Here is a 17495-nt window from a genome sequence, read left to right on the forward strand (position 1 = left end):
TTAAAATATCCTCCACACATACACAGAGGCCCAAATCGGGCCAAGGAAGGACCAAACAGGGCCACCTCTGCCAGTTCTGCCTACTCTAGGGGAGACCGGCGGGGGTGGAGGGGAGCTGCCACTACCCCCACCACCCTCCCCCTGTGGCTGCCACCGCAGCCAACAGCACTTGAAAGTAGCTATTTATTTCCCTCCTGTCCCTCTACCCTTAGGACAGCCCCCTTTACTGGTAAAGGGGAATCCTCACCAGATTCCCTTTAGCAGTAGAGTTCTGAACTGGCTCGATTTGAACCAGACCTGGTTTGGTTTGAAATCCATTGAGCCGAGCCAGCTCTACTTCAAGCTCAGCTCAAACAAAGCCAGCTTGCACACCCCTACCCTACGCTGAAGATTTCTTGCATAGGCAAGTGGGTTTGGTGGGGGAGAAGGGAGCGATTTTCACATATCTCCCTTCACAACAAAAGACCTTTCCATGTGCAGAAATATGTGCCTGAGGGCTGCATGACCCTTAAGCACAAATTTATGGAAGCAGAAAGATCTTTTTTTTCCCAGGAGGCAGTAGAACTGCCAGTATTTTTCACTGCCACTACCCTTTCCCACCTGCCTCTCCATCCACAAATTGGAACGTTCCCAGCATCACCTGCTAGTGGAGGAGGAGCTGTTGCTGAGCAGCAGCAGCTCCTCCTCCCAACCATGCTTCACTCATCAGTGAAGAATGCAGCAGCGGCTGGCTTCTCCTCCTCCACCACTCTCTGAAGGGGAGGGGGAGGAAGAACTCTTGCAGTTGTGATTCCTGCCACTAACTGTAAGCGTTTCCTTCCACTGAAAGATGGGAGGCTTGAGGGAAAGAAATCGATTTGCCCTCTGGGGTGGCAGCACCTCCAACCCTCCATTTGGTGAATGGAGGGAATAAGGAAGAAGGGGGCACTGCTTCTGCTACTGCCACACAACTCTTATATTCACCAAGAGGGAGGAGGCACTGCATTTTCCCCTAAAAATACCTCCACACACACACACACACACACTCAAAAGAGGGGGTCCCTTGATTCTCACATACCGAGCACTTCCACAAAGCTAGAGCCGGCTCTGACCCCATACATTTGGAACTAGAGGAAAGGGCTTATAGTTCAGAAAATGGGTGCTACTTTAAAAAGTTAAAAAGCTGGTCATGTTCTAAACCCCACACCCAAGAAAGCTCACACTTAAGGTAGCATTCCAATAGATTATACTGCATCAGTGTTCCCCTAAACTACATCTGACTTACAGGCTAAATTCTAAACTGCTTAAAGCCTTTGCATTTCATTTACAATACTCTGCATTGAAAGGGTTAATGATCCTACAATTTGCAAATGAAAAGCCATAATAATTATTTTGAGATCACCTCAACACTGCTCTTTTCAAATCTGTATTATAATTTAGTATTCTGACTAGCACACAAGCTATTTGTTAAATACAACAGCAAATTGCACATAAACCCATGTTCATAAAAACACAGAGAAAAAGAGGATATAAAGATTGATGTCTACTAGGTGAGAATATATATATATGGATTTTTATTATCCTATATGTACACAGCAAGCTAAAGTGAATATCAAATTACACAAACTCACTTAATACAAAAATTATGAATTCGGTTTTGATTTGGACCAACGTTACAGTTCAGACCAGCTTGGAGGACCAAAGGCTGATAACTAAATACTGGAATATGGCATTTGAAATAACACAGAGCTACAATTTTGAATATTGACTTGAACTGACATATAACTACTTCATACAAATAAATGTAGTCTCAGCTCATAGGACTTTAATGCAGAGGAGACCTGCAAAACATTCACAGACATGGTTTCTTCTGTTTACAATGTCCAGAACACATTGACATGCCCCATTCTCACACATACTACTCATACTTTCCATTGATAAGCATACATACCACTCCGCTCACACAGCTCACATACAGACATTACTCTTAGCACATTCACCTTAACAACTGCTCACACTGACCACACTGCCTTGAGATCTAATTGCATCCATTCCATGCTGTGGAATGTTTGAAATCCTACCTGTTCGGGCAACATGAATTTGATTATTCCTAGAGTTCTCACTGTCCCCAAGCCTCAAGCACATTGTGTATTTTTAGGTATGTATCTCTCTTGTCCTTCTTTTGTGTATCTGTACTTCCCCTAAATATTCCAACCTGCCCTCCCACCAACCCCATCCTAGCTATTTCAGCTCCCATTAGCTTGTTCTTAGTGGCTTCACAATATAAATTTGAACTTTGTAATCCAAGAATAGGTGTAGATTTCACACACTCCAAGTCAAGGGCAGAGATGTTATTTCTGGGGCCATCGCACAGTACTCCTTCTCCCCTGCAACCAAGGGGACCTGGTGGTGGCTTTTCTAACAGAGCAACCTGGTACAGATTACCCTTTCCCCATCACTCAGTGGGCCACCGCACATGCATGATGGCCTGCTGAGTGGTCCTCACAGTACTCAGCTGCCTTACCAAACACTCAGATATCCACTGCGCATATGCAGAGGCCGGTGGAGTGGTGGGGGCAGGGCAGTCTACCCCAGACTACTCTATCACGGAGGCTGCTGCCACAGGCACTCAGCGAAAGAAATGAGGTGCCACGTGGGGGCACCAGGTGGACAGGGAGGCAGCTCAAACACAGGCTGCCTGTGTCCTCCCTATGCCACTGATCCAAGTTCCAGAAGAATATGGCATTCGCCTGCCTTTCTCTCAGCCATCAGCACAGTGGACAGATGCTCATCTCTTTCCCCGCCCAAACAGAAAAATAATGCCTCTACTCCCACCCTGAGCCAACCGATATGCCGAAATCAATGCACACTGCACTGTAATCCTTTTTCTACAAACAAGTATTTCTTCTCATCCCCAGAACAGGTACCACACACTACCAGACCTCCAACTCACAGCCCAGCATCAGTGTATGACTTTGCAGGAAGCAGTGCTAACTTGTCCATTGTTCCCTGAATGCATAGGTGGTGATTTGTGAATCCTACCCCCCTTTCCAACTACAAACTGTATTGGTACCATCACACAATGGATATGTGCACCACACTGATCTGCATTATAGTTTCTGCCATTTGTGACTGGATCCTCTTTGTACCATACATAATCTGGGGGCAAATCAGGATGATGCTTGTCTGTACCAATGCCTGACAGGACTGCATCAATTTTCTTCTGACTCTGCTGTGTTCTCAACCTGGGGTCACACTTTCTTTCAGGATGTTCATCCACAAGCATTTGCTGCACAGCTTGATGACAGGACAGAGACTCTTTGTCTTCCTGATAATGGAAAATATGTGTGGAATACACATTGTTGCAGTCGTACAGTACAGCACTAATTCTCAAGGTCACACCACTTGTCACCTATCTGTCCCAAGTGATAATGAAAAAAGCACTGTTTCAAACAGATGGAACAGAAAATATACAGTTTTTTCACTGAACATTGCATTCCCCCTTCCCTCACCCAAAATGGGTGTAGAATAATGTATTATGGATCACAGGGATACATGAAAGCGATAGACAGTAGCCGCAGCAGCATGGATTCTTTGCCCACACACACAAATCACAGACAACAGCTTTTCTCTTGAGGCAAACAGGTAATCTGGAGGGAGGAGATTTTCACTGGAACAGCAGTATGAGGGAAAGTGTTAACCCCCATCCCCATCTGGAGTCCCCTCCACAGCAGCTATTTTTAAAAGATGGAACAGCAACGTTGTAACACCTATGGAGGTCATTCACACAACCAGGTGGGTGGGGCGGCGGGGAGGAAGGCTGTTTAAACTTACCTTCACCCCAGACGAGCGATGGCTTGTTTCTGGGAGCATGGACAGTGCTCCCAGACGAGCAGTGCTGTGTTGTGCAACGCGCAGCTCTGGAGGCTGGGTCAATGTGTCCCAGCCTCTGGGGATCCCACAATGCTCCAAGCGACAAGTGCAATGCATTGGGGGATTCTCCCAGGAGATGGGCATGCTAGGTGCCTGTCTCTGTGTGCAACTGAGCTGGAGGCAACCTGAGCAGGAAGCCCGGGTTTAGGGAGCTCTTACTCCCTTAACCTCAGCTAACAGCCGGGCTAAAAATCCGGGCTAGATGGCGCTGCCCTGTCAGAATCAGGCCCAATCCCAGAGGTTCTCACACGCAGCCTAACCTGGGTTACCTGGCACCTAGCTCATGGTGTGGTTATTAAGTTGGAATGAGAGAATTTGTTACTGTTCCCTGCCCATAGCAGCTTCCCTCCCAAGGCAAACAGCAGCTTGTGGGGAGGGATCCGATCTGGATCAGGGATGCTATTTTTAAAAGGGGGAAAGTCAGAAGGGAAAAGATGCATTTTATGCCACATGTAGTTTGAGCCTTAGATGAGAGAGGTATGGAAGAGAAGTGGGGTGGAACTGAAAAACAAAGAATTGGGAGCAGAGGGGGAAGAGAATGGATGTAGTGGTTCCCAGACAATCCTTTAAAAACTACTGCTTAGAAAAGTTGTGTCCTCCCTGGTCTGCATTCTTTACAATTACCCTTTCAGTTATAGCATGAGCTTTTAGGAACCCTGAGAATTGTCCCTTATAAAATAGATGGCATTAAGCACTGGAAATGTAAAACGTAAAAGCCATTCCACATAAAGTTTAAATAAGAGTGAAGATTCATGGGACTTCAAACACAGCTATAAAATTAAGTATATGCTTGGGTGCTCTGATGAACCTGAACCTAAAGCAATTCTTTAATAAGTAAAAGGGAAAAGAGACCATTCCATGCAATAACTATCTGGCTGCAGAATGATAAAACATTATTTGAAAAGGGAACAGGCTCATTTAACCTCACTGAAATAAGAACAACGTAGATATACTGTGTGTACAGATGATAAGACTGGACGTCGGACAGGGCACAAAACTGCAGATATAACTGACACAGTTTGCACAGAAGACATTTGAATCTCATAATATCGTTATCTCTTGCCTTCATACCAAATTCCGATGTCAAGTCATAATGACTGGTCAGTAATTTTATGTAAGTCATTTATTCCATTAATTGTATTCGAATAAGGCACATGGCTTACCCTGTATTAGTGCATATAAGACAGAATGAAATAATGCTTGTTATATAACTCTTGACAAGATTATTAAAAGGCTGAGCATTTTATGATGCCTATTGCAAATATATCTAAACTCCAGGCAGTTAAGATGAGGTGCAGTGTTTTAATAATGCAGATGGCTGAAGGCTCAACATGGGTATGAAGGGGAATCTGACTTTAGATTTTTTTAAAAAAACTATAAAAGTAACTTTATCAATATGAGGATAAAGCTTTCATCAGAATCCTGCTGCTGTTTAATTAGGACATAGAGTCATTAATATTCCTTCACTTGCCCTTTTGATTTATAGGCAAGCTGTTAAAACCACTCTAGTGCATTTATGTAGTTGCGGCCCAATGGGTGGCAAACAGATTGTGAAGATTAAGTAACATGCTTTTTGTAGAAATGCAGAGCTTAATGCATTGGACAGCGAAATTGTTCTGCACTGGAGGTTTCAGTTTATATATATAATAGATACAGAAAAACAACCTGCACTCTGCCTAAGGAAGCTGAGAGGGAAAGAGTTTGCCGAGCAAGAAGTCCTCCAAGGCGGTAAGAAAGGAAGTGCAGACCCAACTCAGTTTAGGAGATTCTCCCTGGCTTCTTCTCAGGGCTGGCAATGTGAGGCAATCACCTTAGAATGTAGGTTAGTAGGGTACCAGGAGGATGGCAAGATGCTCTCCACCATCACCTTTGCCGCAGCTCTTTGGGACCAATCTGAGCCTTGTGAATGTTACAAGGAGCGCCTCTCCTCATACTCCTTGGTGTTTTCCACATTACCCATGACAACAATCCCACTACATGTCCATTAAGTGTGCTTCTGTACTGCCTGTGTTTCAACATCGCAGTCCCTACACAAGGTGCAGTTCACATTTCCAATGCCTTCTTTCAGGTTTTATAAACTGATTTATTTTATTTTATTTTATTTTATTTTATTTATATACCGCCTGACTCCAAAGACTCTAGGCAGTTCACAAAAACAATCACGGAAATCACAAAATAAAACAAATTATTAAAAACAGCAATTAAAAATTTTAAAACATTCAGAGATTACTAAAAGCATGGCTGAAAAGTTTCATCTTAAGGGATCTTTTGAAGGCTGGCAATTGATGTGAAGCCACAAATGTCTTTAGGGAGCGCATTCCATAGCCTAGGAGTAACTACAGAGAAGGCCCGCTCCCAAGTCTCTGCCAGATGAGCCGGTGGCATATGGAGACAGATCGCCCTTGATGATCTCTTTGTGATACAGTACTATGTTGTTGTTGTTGTTTTAAAAAAAGCTGTATATTCCTGTTGTAGGACCTGTTGTAGGGCTGCTGTAGGACAAAGTATTGATGCTTTTGAACTATGGTGCTTGATAAGACTTTTGAGGGTACCATGGATAGCCAGGAAAACAAACAAATGGATCACAGAACAAATCAATCCAGAATTTTCACTCGAGGCACAAATGACCAGGCTTAAACTATCATACTTTGGACACATTATGCAAAAACCTAGCTCCCTTGAGAAGTCCATAATGCTGGGAAAAGTTGAAAGATGCCCAGCAGCACGGTGGATGGACTCAATTACAACAGCAATGAATTATGACAGCACTAAGAGACCTTGAAAGCCAAGTTGAAGACAGATCATTCTGGAGAGAACCTATCTATGTGGTTGCTAAGTGTCGACATCAACTTGACAGCACATAAAGGATCAATCAATCAGGACTTTCGCGCAAACTAGAAAAGACTGCTCCCCCCTTGCTGGTGGCTTTGCGCAACACCCTTTATTTATAGTTTGAAAACCATTCTGCCAAGGCAAAGTAAACTACCACTGAACAGTGTGTAATCTAGAAAGCAGCCTTGCAAAGCTTGCATGAGGCACAAAGAGAGAAGAGGTGGCTGCAAGCAACCTCCACTCCTCCATGTCCCTCATGATCTTTCAAAGCTTGCAAGGGTTGGTTATGAAAGAGGGCTGGCCCCCACCAGGGGCATGTGGCAGGGCAACATTTTGCACCTCATACCTTGAGTTCCCTCTGCTCCTTCATGTATAAGAAGTGCTGCCAGACAGTGACAGAGCTGAACATTCTTAGGGGCACATCACAGTTAGAAGCACAAGTAATGACTGAGCACACCTTTTTGAATCATCCAGTCTGGCATCAAGGATCTATAGGTGGACTGAATGGGAGAGAACTAGGGAGTAATTCTTCCCTTATTCATATCCTGAACAGTAGTAAACCCACCCCATAACAAGAAGCTTACAACAACAACAGCAACAATTTATATACTACTTTTCAACAAAACAAAACAAAAGATTCCAAAGCGGTTTACATAAAGAGGAGGAGTCAAAGCAGGGGTTATAAAGGAGAGGCAAGCAGGGACAGATAAGCAGACCCTCACTAGCTACCTCTGCTCCCAATGTCCCTAGAGGTCATTAGGATAGTTGGTGCAAAAGGTCGATGCCCTGGAACTCCATCTCCAACACCTGTTCTCATTGCCTGTTGCACCGGCTCACGACTCTTACTAAGTCAATCAGCTGCACTTTAAAAGGAAAAATCTGCTGCAGACCCTTGGGCTGCTGGGCCCTTAACCCTGTTGGGATTTCTGAATATTTAGCAAAGCAGCAAGGAAGCTACCACTCCAGTTACAGAGTGCAGAGTTTAGTTGTTGCTGCTATTTAAGTAACATGCATGGAGATCACTGTAGTCCTCTTCCTTTCCTCCTAGAGAGAAGATGGAAACATCTCTCTCTCTCTCTCTCTCTCTCTCTCTCTCTCTCTCTCTCCCCACACACACCTATTCATTATGTAGCTGATAGATAGGATAGGTCTTTCCTATCCCAAATGTACTTCATCAATAGATCAGTTAAGCAACTTAGACTCTACAGTGATCTCCATGCATGTTACTTAAATAGCTGCAACAACTAAACTTCTGCACTCTGTAACTGGAGTGGTAGCTTCCTTGGTGCTTTGCTAAATAATCACAAACCCCAACAGTAAATCAGGCTACACTCTAACATGCAATGAAAACCCCAAACTGTGTGTGAAGTACTCCCCAATAGCTCGTAGGTACTTTGGGGTAAATCTGGCTGATATGTGACTGCACACCTCCATTCCAGAGGAGATGGAAACTAAAAGCCGGGTGTGAAAACCCTCCTGGTAAGAATGTGAGGCTTCTGTCACCCAGATTTTTTATATTATTATTGTTTTCTTTATTTTTAAAAAATTTTTAAATTTATATCTCACTGTTCTTCTGAGGAGCCCAGAGCGGTGTACACGGTTATGTTTATCCCATAGGTTAGGTTGAAAGATAAGCGACTGGCCCAGAGTCACCCAGTGAGTTTCATGGCTGAATGGAGATTTGAACTCGGGTCTCCCCGTTCCTAGTCCAACACTACCACTACACTACACTGGGCCTTTTGAACCCATTTAGAAACAGCAGACTTCCTGTTTACTGCCAGCTACCTTGGCTAACATCATCTAAATGGTGCAGTCCAGCAAGGCTGACATAAATATATTTTCAGAATATCTCATTTCAATTAGATTTTGTATGTCTAGTTCTTCAAATGCCTGAAGTTTTACAAGATCTTACAATATTGTTTCATTCATTTTAGCCTCAAAGAGATTTGATATTGGTAAATGGATGATGGGAGTAGGAAAAAATTAACCTTGATTTAACATAATCGGATTTCATTTGATTTACACTGGGAAGTGATGGGTAACATCTTTTAGACGTACAAATTATCCTCAACTAAGCAACACGGCCTTGTTCAGATATTCAGGCCCACAAATAACACTGTTCATCCAAGTCATCATTCAGACTGAATGAATGAGAGTCAGCATGAAGTAGTGATTAGAGTGTTGGAAGCTATTCTGATGATCACCAGAAAGCAGGCTAAGGGAGCCTAGCCTACTTTCTGGTGCTCATCAGAACCATTGGGCTCATAGGCGAGCCCGGTGGTTCCAAGGCAGCTAGCCCGCCTAATTCCCCTCCCTTTAAATGAGGTTAACTGAGCGAGCACTCTGTTAACCTCATTTATTTGCTCATGTGGCGCTGTGGCACGCAGTGACACATGAGTAGACCCCTCAGCCGTGAGGCTACAAGCAGCCTCCCAGTCCTGGGGGTCCCCCCAGAATGCATTTGTGCAAGGCATTCTGGGACTTCCGAGGGCCGAGTGGCCCTCAGTCCCTGCAGCCCCCACTGGCTCCATGATGGAGCCGGTAGTCATGTGGGCTGCCGATCATGTTTGATCATCTGCGGAGAGAGTGGGTTAAGCCAACTTTCCCCACAAAGCACCGCGAGGCACTTCACACCACTCACATGAAGTGCCTCTTGGACTAGGACTGGAGAGACCCAAATTCAGTCACGATGCACTGGGTGATTCTGGGCCAGTCACTTCTTTCTCAGCCTCACCTACCTCACAGGATCGTTGTGAGCATAAAAATAACCATGTACATTGCCCTGGAATCCTTGGAGTAAGAGCAGGATATAGATGTAAATAAATCAAGTCTGACAGGCATGCACATCCCTGAGCCCAGGTTTGTCCTCACCACACCAACGGCAGTACCACAGGCTAAATGTCAGAAGCAGGTCCTGTCCCCATTGGATCATTAGTCCATCTATGCTCAGTATTATCTACACTGACTGGCAGCAGCTCTTCAGAGTTCCAGACAAGGGTCTTTCCAAGCCCTACCTGGAAATGTCAGGGACTGAACTTGGGACATTCTGAAAAAAGTGTATGTAGAGCATGTGCTCTAGCACTGGACTGCAGTTCCTCTCCTTTATGCACCCTAATTCTGCACACCATCCAAGAAAAATTATATGTCTTCATACTCACATATTGTATGTCTTGTTATTATTAAGGGTACATTTCCCTTCAAAGAAAACATTGCACAAGGCATTTAATTTAGACCAGTTTGAAATGTTAATTTTATCTCTCCCTGAGTGCTTTTCACACAATGGGCTTTACCGCAAGTTTACTGTGAAGCTTTACAGCGAGTGAAAAACCCTGACCTGAAAAACTGACGTAAAAATTTGATTTATTTTTTTTAACCCTGGATATAAATCGAGCTATCCTCTAGTGTACAATGAAAAACCCTAATGATTTGTGAAGTGCTCCCCAATAGCTCGCAGGGACTTCAGGGAAAATCTGGCCGATATGTGAACACATACCCTCCATTCTGGAGGAGATGTGAGCTAAAAGCCCTGTGTGAAAAACACCCAAGTATTATTGTATTGCTTCTGTTATTGGGGAGGGGTTACATTATACCTATTTCCTGTGATTTCAGTGAGCATAGGAGGAAAGAGCCTCTGGATGGGGTGGTTTATAAAAGAAATAAACAAGTAAAAAACAAATAAAGGAGCAAGTATACCATCACTCGAGACTTTCAGAGGGAAAACAAGTGAGTACACACATTTCAGACTGCCAAATGAATTTAAACAAAGGTATTTATACAATGGAAGGGATTGTTTTGAGCTACTCACATTACAAGGCTTCAAACTATTTTGGAGCTATTACAAAAAAAGCTTGATCATTGTTCTTAATATGCCTGCTGAAAACCTTTACTATGCTCAGTATTAGCAGAGGCCCATGATAAATAATGTTTGGATGCAGAGATAATTGGCTAAAGTATAATTAAAACAAATGCCACTATTAAATAAATAATTGAAAACTATACAAACTTTCTGGCCTGCCATGCCCTCTTGAATGCAAAATAGAACAGCAGAAATAAAAAATATTTGAAGGTGATAAGATACAAATGTGATAAGATACAAATACACAGGCACCTCTGTTGTTGGAGACATAGAAAGATTTGTGCTTCTGGAGGGAAGACTCTTTTGTCACCCCTCCCTTCTATGGTCAGCATGGGACTAGAACTTCCTAAGGTCATTTATACAACTGTTACTGGAGTGGGGAGGGTAGTGGGAGGAAGGCAGGATCGAACCTATCTTCCCACCAGACTATCAGTAGTCTCCTGTGTGGTGTGCAGCTCGTGCGCCCACACAATCCACACTGCTCTGAGCAACGTGGACCTCTGGAGGCCAGAAAAATGAAGCCCAGCCTCCAGATATCCCTAAATGCACTGTGTGAGGAGCTCAGTACATTGAGGGATTTCAATAGCACACTCATTCCCTTTTTGTTGGGGGTTATTAATTTTTACCCCGTAGGTAAAACAGCAGAGCACTGAGGAATGAGCACATACTCATTACAGAGCAGCTAGCAGAGGATGGTTTAGTTGTTGCAGCTATTTAGAGAAAACACATGGAGATTCTTGTAGAACTAAATACTAAGTATTTATTGGTGAAGTACACTTGGATAGGAAAGCCTAAGCCTAATCTAAAGGACCACATAATGAATAGGTAAGGAGGGGGAATAGATGTTTCCATCTGTTCTCTAAGAGAAAAGGAAGGATTGTGACTCAGCACAGGAAGTGTGGAAGAGTCAGATCAGGGGTCATAGAGTGGAGAGAGGTAAAACAGTCAGGGAGACCCTTACTCACTATCTCTACTCCCCATGCCCCTAGTGGTCAGTAGGATAGTTGGTGCAAAAGGTCAATGCACTGGAACTCCATATCCAACACTTTTACCCAGGCAAAAGCCCAGGGCACATTCCCAGGCTACCCGGGGAGACAGCACCGGGATCAGCCTCTATCCCGGTGCTTCAGACGAGCAACCCTACCCAGGTAGGGCTGCCCAAACCTGTGTACGGCTGCTCATTTGAACAGCCTCCCTGTCTAATTTCACAATATCAATCACTTGACCACACTTAACAGAGGGTTTGACAGAACTGGGGCTGAGTTGAATCCCAAGCCTGATGCAGATGTTATCACTGGACATTCAGTGGCTGTGCTTGTGGGGTGGCAGTCTCCACCTAAATCGTCATGCATTCATCAAATACCTGAACAATTCCCACACACACACACCCCAATACATGCAATGATGTGTGTGGAGATGTTCAATGAACACATACAGATAAGGGGCAGGACCGACCATACAATGTGTCTCCCCACTGTGTGTCTCCAGTGATAATAGCCCTATTCATATGTTATGTTCAACATCTGTACAAACTGTGCACAGTGTACACAGGTACAGATCTGTACTGGTACAGTTATTCACATGTTATGTTGAATGCAGGTACAACAGTACACTTCCTATCTATGCCATTGCTTTGTGGGACCTGTACCCAGGTCCACTTTTAAAACAGTCATTTACACAAAATCATGAGTGTACAGACATTAGAATTCAGGTACAACATAATGCCAGAATAGGGCTAATGTCTGCACTATGTCTATTACAGAGAAGCTGTCATGGAATTGTTCCAGCTAGCATATTCCAAGTTCTAATCTAAGCCCCATAAGGGCTGACATTTTGCCATACCATCACAGAACTTTCTCAGATGTGTGATGGAACAATAACATCTCTGTTCTCATAGAAAACGCAGGACTTGGACACACAGTAAATCATATGCCAAGTCAATTGTATGCCAAGTGATTAAACACAGAAGCACATATGGAGAAAACTGTTCCTAGCATTTGTCAATGCTGTGAATAAAATTTTACCTTTCCCCTACTTCCTCGGGTTTCTGATCTGGTTTGTTAAATTTTGGTCACCTTGTGGGCCGACATTACTGATAATCAGCTCCCAATATGATTCTTTGGTCACATGATAAGCTATCACTTGGTACAAGCCAACTGGTATTCACTCACTTTTAAGAGCTGCCACCAAATTGCAGCTAGCATAACATTACAAGGAGATTTCTGAAGATCCTTTGTTTAGGCAAATTATCCAATACATTTCAAGGAAAACAACAACAGTTTCAATTAGAGTAGTAAAATTACTCAAGAGGTCATCACATCCCTAAACTATATCATATGCCATATAGTCACATATTTTATACTGCTTGTTGTTCAGAAGTTAACAAAATTAATTGCAAGTGTTAAATTTAAAACACAAACACAAAGAAAGCAAGGAAGAAATTTTTTTAAGCTTATATACAGGGTATTTTTAAATATGAAATTAGATTTTTAATGTGAAGGATATATTTTCAAAGCATTGAAAAGGAGGCACATACTCAAATCATGTGTAACAGGATTTGTTCTAATACCTCCCACACATCACTTTGAAAATTTACCCCTCTCTGATTTTAATAGTGCATAACCGTAGAAAGTATTGTGACTTGGGAGAGGCTGACATTTCTAAAACAAAGATAGGTTTAAGAAAACAACAAACCTGATAAATGTATAATAAAATATATAGTGCAGTAATTTTATAATAATTTTCACATAGCAGGTGAGCAGATGACTGCAAGCTGTGAAACTCAACAAGATGACCGGATATTAATAACCCCCTTTTTTTACAAATGGAAAGCAAGTTTGAAACCATAACCTTTGGCATCCTAATTTTTGTATTGTGAATATCTTCCATTCATCAAAAGACCTATATAACTGTATGTAGGAGTGTTCCAAACAATCCCTAATTTCCACATTTGCCTCATAATTGGCACATTGGATGCAAATGAAAAAATAAATGGAAAAATAACTCTCCTTGCAGAAGTTGTTTCAGAACTGTTGGGTATCCTCATCTTGCTCATGGGCACTTTCCAGCCTAGTTCCTCAACAGCAGCAAAATGCCTCCATTCGGGCAAGTGACACTGAAAACGTAAACAGCAGGGGGAGCAGTCTCGCAGCAACTAACAACCCCAAAACCCAGCAACTTCCTTATGCCACATATATGATGTCCTCGCTCTATATGGCAGCGATTAAATTTGAGACAAGGCAATGGCAATGTGGACAGCAGGGTGCCGGTCACATTGCCATTGCCTTGGCAATGGCAATGTGAACAGCACCCTGCTGTCCACGTGGGGACTGCGGTATCACATTGCATGAAGTGTGGAAGCACACTTCCGAGATCCGACATGACCCCATTGCAGGGTCTAATCTGGAAAGCGCCATGGCTGCTGCTGTTCCTAGCTGCCATTTTCTTTCTGCTTGTCACAACTATGGCCTCAAGAGGCAGCCAGCCAGAACTCAGGCACAGAGAGGGAGGAGCCACCAGGTCATGAGAGCCAGCAACACCCCCCATTGTCTGCTCATCTCCACAGGCAACACACTGCCAAGTAGGAACTGAGAGGGAGTCGGTAGAGTGCTAAGCTCTAAGTCTGAAGCCTACCCCTTTAAGGCTCTCTGCATTTCAACATGTGAGTGGAGTCTGCGAGTTTTAGTCAGGCCCCGGAGGGATTTAAGGGCTCCATTAAGATGCAGAGCTTATTGAGGCAGTTGGTCCTGCTGCTCTAGCTGACTAGCTGCTATGTCTCCGTTCACCTTTCCAAGAATATCCTCTTGTCCCATGGACCAAATCTTGGCAAGACAAGAAATGGTTGGGATGGGACATTTCTTCTTTGCCCAAACTGTCGTATCCTTAGTCGCATTTTGCTCAGCACTGTTTACTATAACTGGCTGTAGGGAGCACATTATTTTGCTGTCAGGCATGCATAACATCAAAAATTGTGACATCATCAACAAAATCCCAGGGGATACCACTGCAACAGATTAAACAGTGGTGAGGTCAAATGTGGCAAGGACAGTAGGGAAAAGGAGTAGGAAAATTGCATAAAGAAGAACAGCATCGAAACAACAAACCTTACTATGTTCATAGGAACCAGTAGCAGCCGGTGCGGGTGCAGCCAAGGGGGTGGGCAAGAGGCACCGATAAGTATAAATTAGAAGGTGCTTACCTCAACTCCAGCAGCACCTGCAAGATGCTCCAAGCTGCAGCACTCCCTGCAGTGGGGGATTGACTCTGCCACACATCTGGCTTCCCCGGAGCCAGTCACCCACTGGCAGCCAGGTGAGTGACAAAGCTGATCCCCCCACCACAGGGAGTGCTGGGTGGTGCACTGTAGCTCAGAAAAGCTTGGAGGTGCTGCCGGAGCCAAGGTAAGCACTTCCTCATTTATGCTTAATGTTGCCTCTTGCCGCCACCCAGGGGCATAACGATAATAGGGCAAGGGGAGACAGTTGTCTGGGGGCCCACTGCCTTGCCCCCCCCGAGGCAAGTAACATGACTGACTCCCCCAGCCAAGCACCCGCCTGGGCTTCCTTCAGTGGTATTCATCCTCCAAAATTGATGTGAGTGTTAAGACCTGGAGCTACCAGAACAGCATGTCTTTCTCTAGTACCATTAAATGACTTGCATCGTCTACAATTTACAAAACCTTTTTAAAAATGCTTTTTGTTACCACTATTCAGCCTCATTTAAGATTTCTTTAGTTCATGAGCTGAGCTTCAGTGGGGTGGGAGGCATTTTAAAATCTTGTCTCTGGGCCCGCTCCAACCTTGCTACACCCCTGCCACCACCACCACCACCACACACACACACACAGAGCAGCACCCACCCTGGCCACTGATAGGAACATAGGAAGCTACCTTATACCAACTTAGACCGTTGGTCAATCCAGCACAGTATTGTCTACATCAGTGGTTCCCAACCAGGGTTCCTCCAGATGTTGCAACTCCCAGCATCCCCAGCCACAATAAATTGTAGCCTCTGCCAGTCAGTGTTGGCCAGGCTACACTGTAGACTCAATTGTTGCTGGGGATGATGGGAGTTGTAGTTCAGCAACATCTGGAGAAACCCTGGTTAAGAACTCCTTGTCTACACTGACTGGCAGCAGTTCTCCAAGATTTCCCAGCCATACCTGGAGCTGAAAAGGATTGAACCTGGAGCCTTAGGCATGAAGAGCAGATATACTAACACCGAGCAACAGCTCCATTCCTATGTTCACAGTGAGTGTCAAATAGAGGCCTTTTTCAACATGAAAACAAATATAAATTAACTGCTCTTCATTGCACTGCTCTTCATTGCACGACCAGTTGGCCAGTGCTAGCCTGCACAGACCCCAGTGGTGGGCCTTCCCTTACTGTTCCCTCTCCTCCTGCTACTGCCACTTCTAGCCCCTCAGCCACTGCTGAGGGCCATCTCAAATGCACACACACTTACTCCACCTCCTGCTGCTGCAGCACTCTTTCTCCCTCTCCTCTTCCTGCTGCACTTGCTGTGCTAACTGGCATCTCTCCCCTGCACAAACACACACCGTCCTCTGCCTGTGGCCACTGCTCTCGCCATGCTCCCAGATCTCTCCATCTTTCCCCCCCCCTCCTCCTGCTGCTGTCATAGCTCCCATGAGCATTCTCTCTCTCTTTCTCCTTATCCTGCTGCTGCCAGGAGAGAGTGCATGTGCAGCAAGCCAGCGGCCGGTGCCAAGGGGGCTAGAATCAGCCCAGATTGCACAATGAGGGGTACACCCAGAAAAGAGACACTGGGGCTATTCCCACAATCTACAAAGAGAGATTTCTCCTGAAATCTACAGGGGAGCCTAGCCCGATTCTTGCAGATCGTCAGAACCACCGGGCTCGGCTGCAAGCCCGGTGGTTCTAGAGCGGGTAACCCGCTCAAGAACCCCTGCCCCCAAACCAGGATTGCGGAGCAAGCAAACCTGGTTTTCTGGGTCATAAGTAGCAGTGGTGCAGCTTCGTGCCACACCTACTCATGAGTAGACCCCCGAAGGGTAGGCGAAAAGCTGCCTCCTGACTCCGGGGGTCTCCCCAGTATGCCCTGCACTCTCGCGCAGGGCATACGGGGGCTTCCAGGGGCTGTGCGGCCCTTGAGCTCCCCAGCCCCCTCTGGCTCCGTCACAGAGCTCCACTAACCTCATTTAGCAGGGGGGCATTTACGGAGGCTGGCTTCCCGGAGCCACACGGTTCCTGTTGCAGCATATGAACAGAAGGAACTGGGCTGGGCTCCCTTAGGCCAGTTTCTGCTGCTCATGAGAATAGCCTCAGTGAAGATCACCAAGATGAGCAGTTTCACTTAACCCTGTTCTTATGTCACAAACAACATCATCTGATGTGCGTTTACTCTGAAGTACAGTATGTCTCTCATAGCATTCAATGGGACATGCATAGTATTTTGCTGCATATTACTCTTTACCATTGTTTTAATAAAGATTTAAAAGAAATACAATTACATTTTTAAAATGAAATAGGAAATATATGTTCTAATAATGTTCTTTAATATTTTGCAATCCGTGTGTTAACACAGCTAGTTAAATTGAAATCTACATTTAAAAAGAAATGCCTAAAGTATGTACAGAGATATATGTCAAGCCACATATTTCACTGCTGAATGCCCATGTCTGGAGCTGCAGGAGGGATGCTAATCAAAAGGAAATTATTCTTTAGATCTGAAGGGAAAATTGAAATAAGAGAGGTAAATAACAGGGAGTTATTATTTGGTTAGAGATTAAGGTGACGTAAAAAAACAAAAAACAAACAAACACCACCCCTCCACTGATTACCTATGGCAAGATTTCAGAAATCAAACTGTGATGTCATTGGGTGGAAACAAAGCAGCATTAGTACAACTCCTTCAG

This window comes from Hemicordylus capensis, chromosome 5 (genome assembly GCF_027244095.1).
Source record: "Hemicordylus capensis ecotype Gifberg chromosome 5, rHemCap1.1.pri, whole genome shotgun sequence".
NCBI lineage: Eukaryota > Metazoa > Chordata > Lepidosauria > Squamata > Cordylidae > Hemicordylus > Hemicordylus capensis.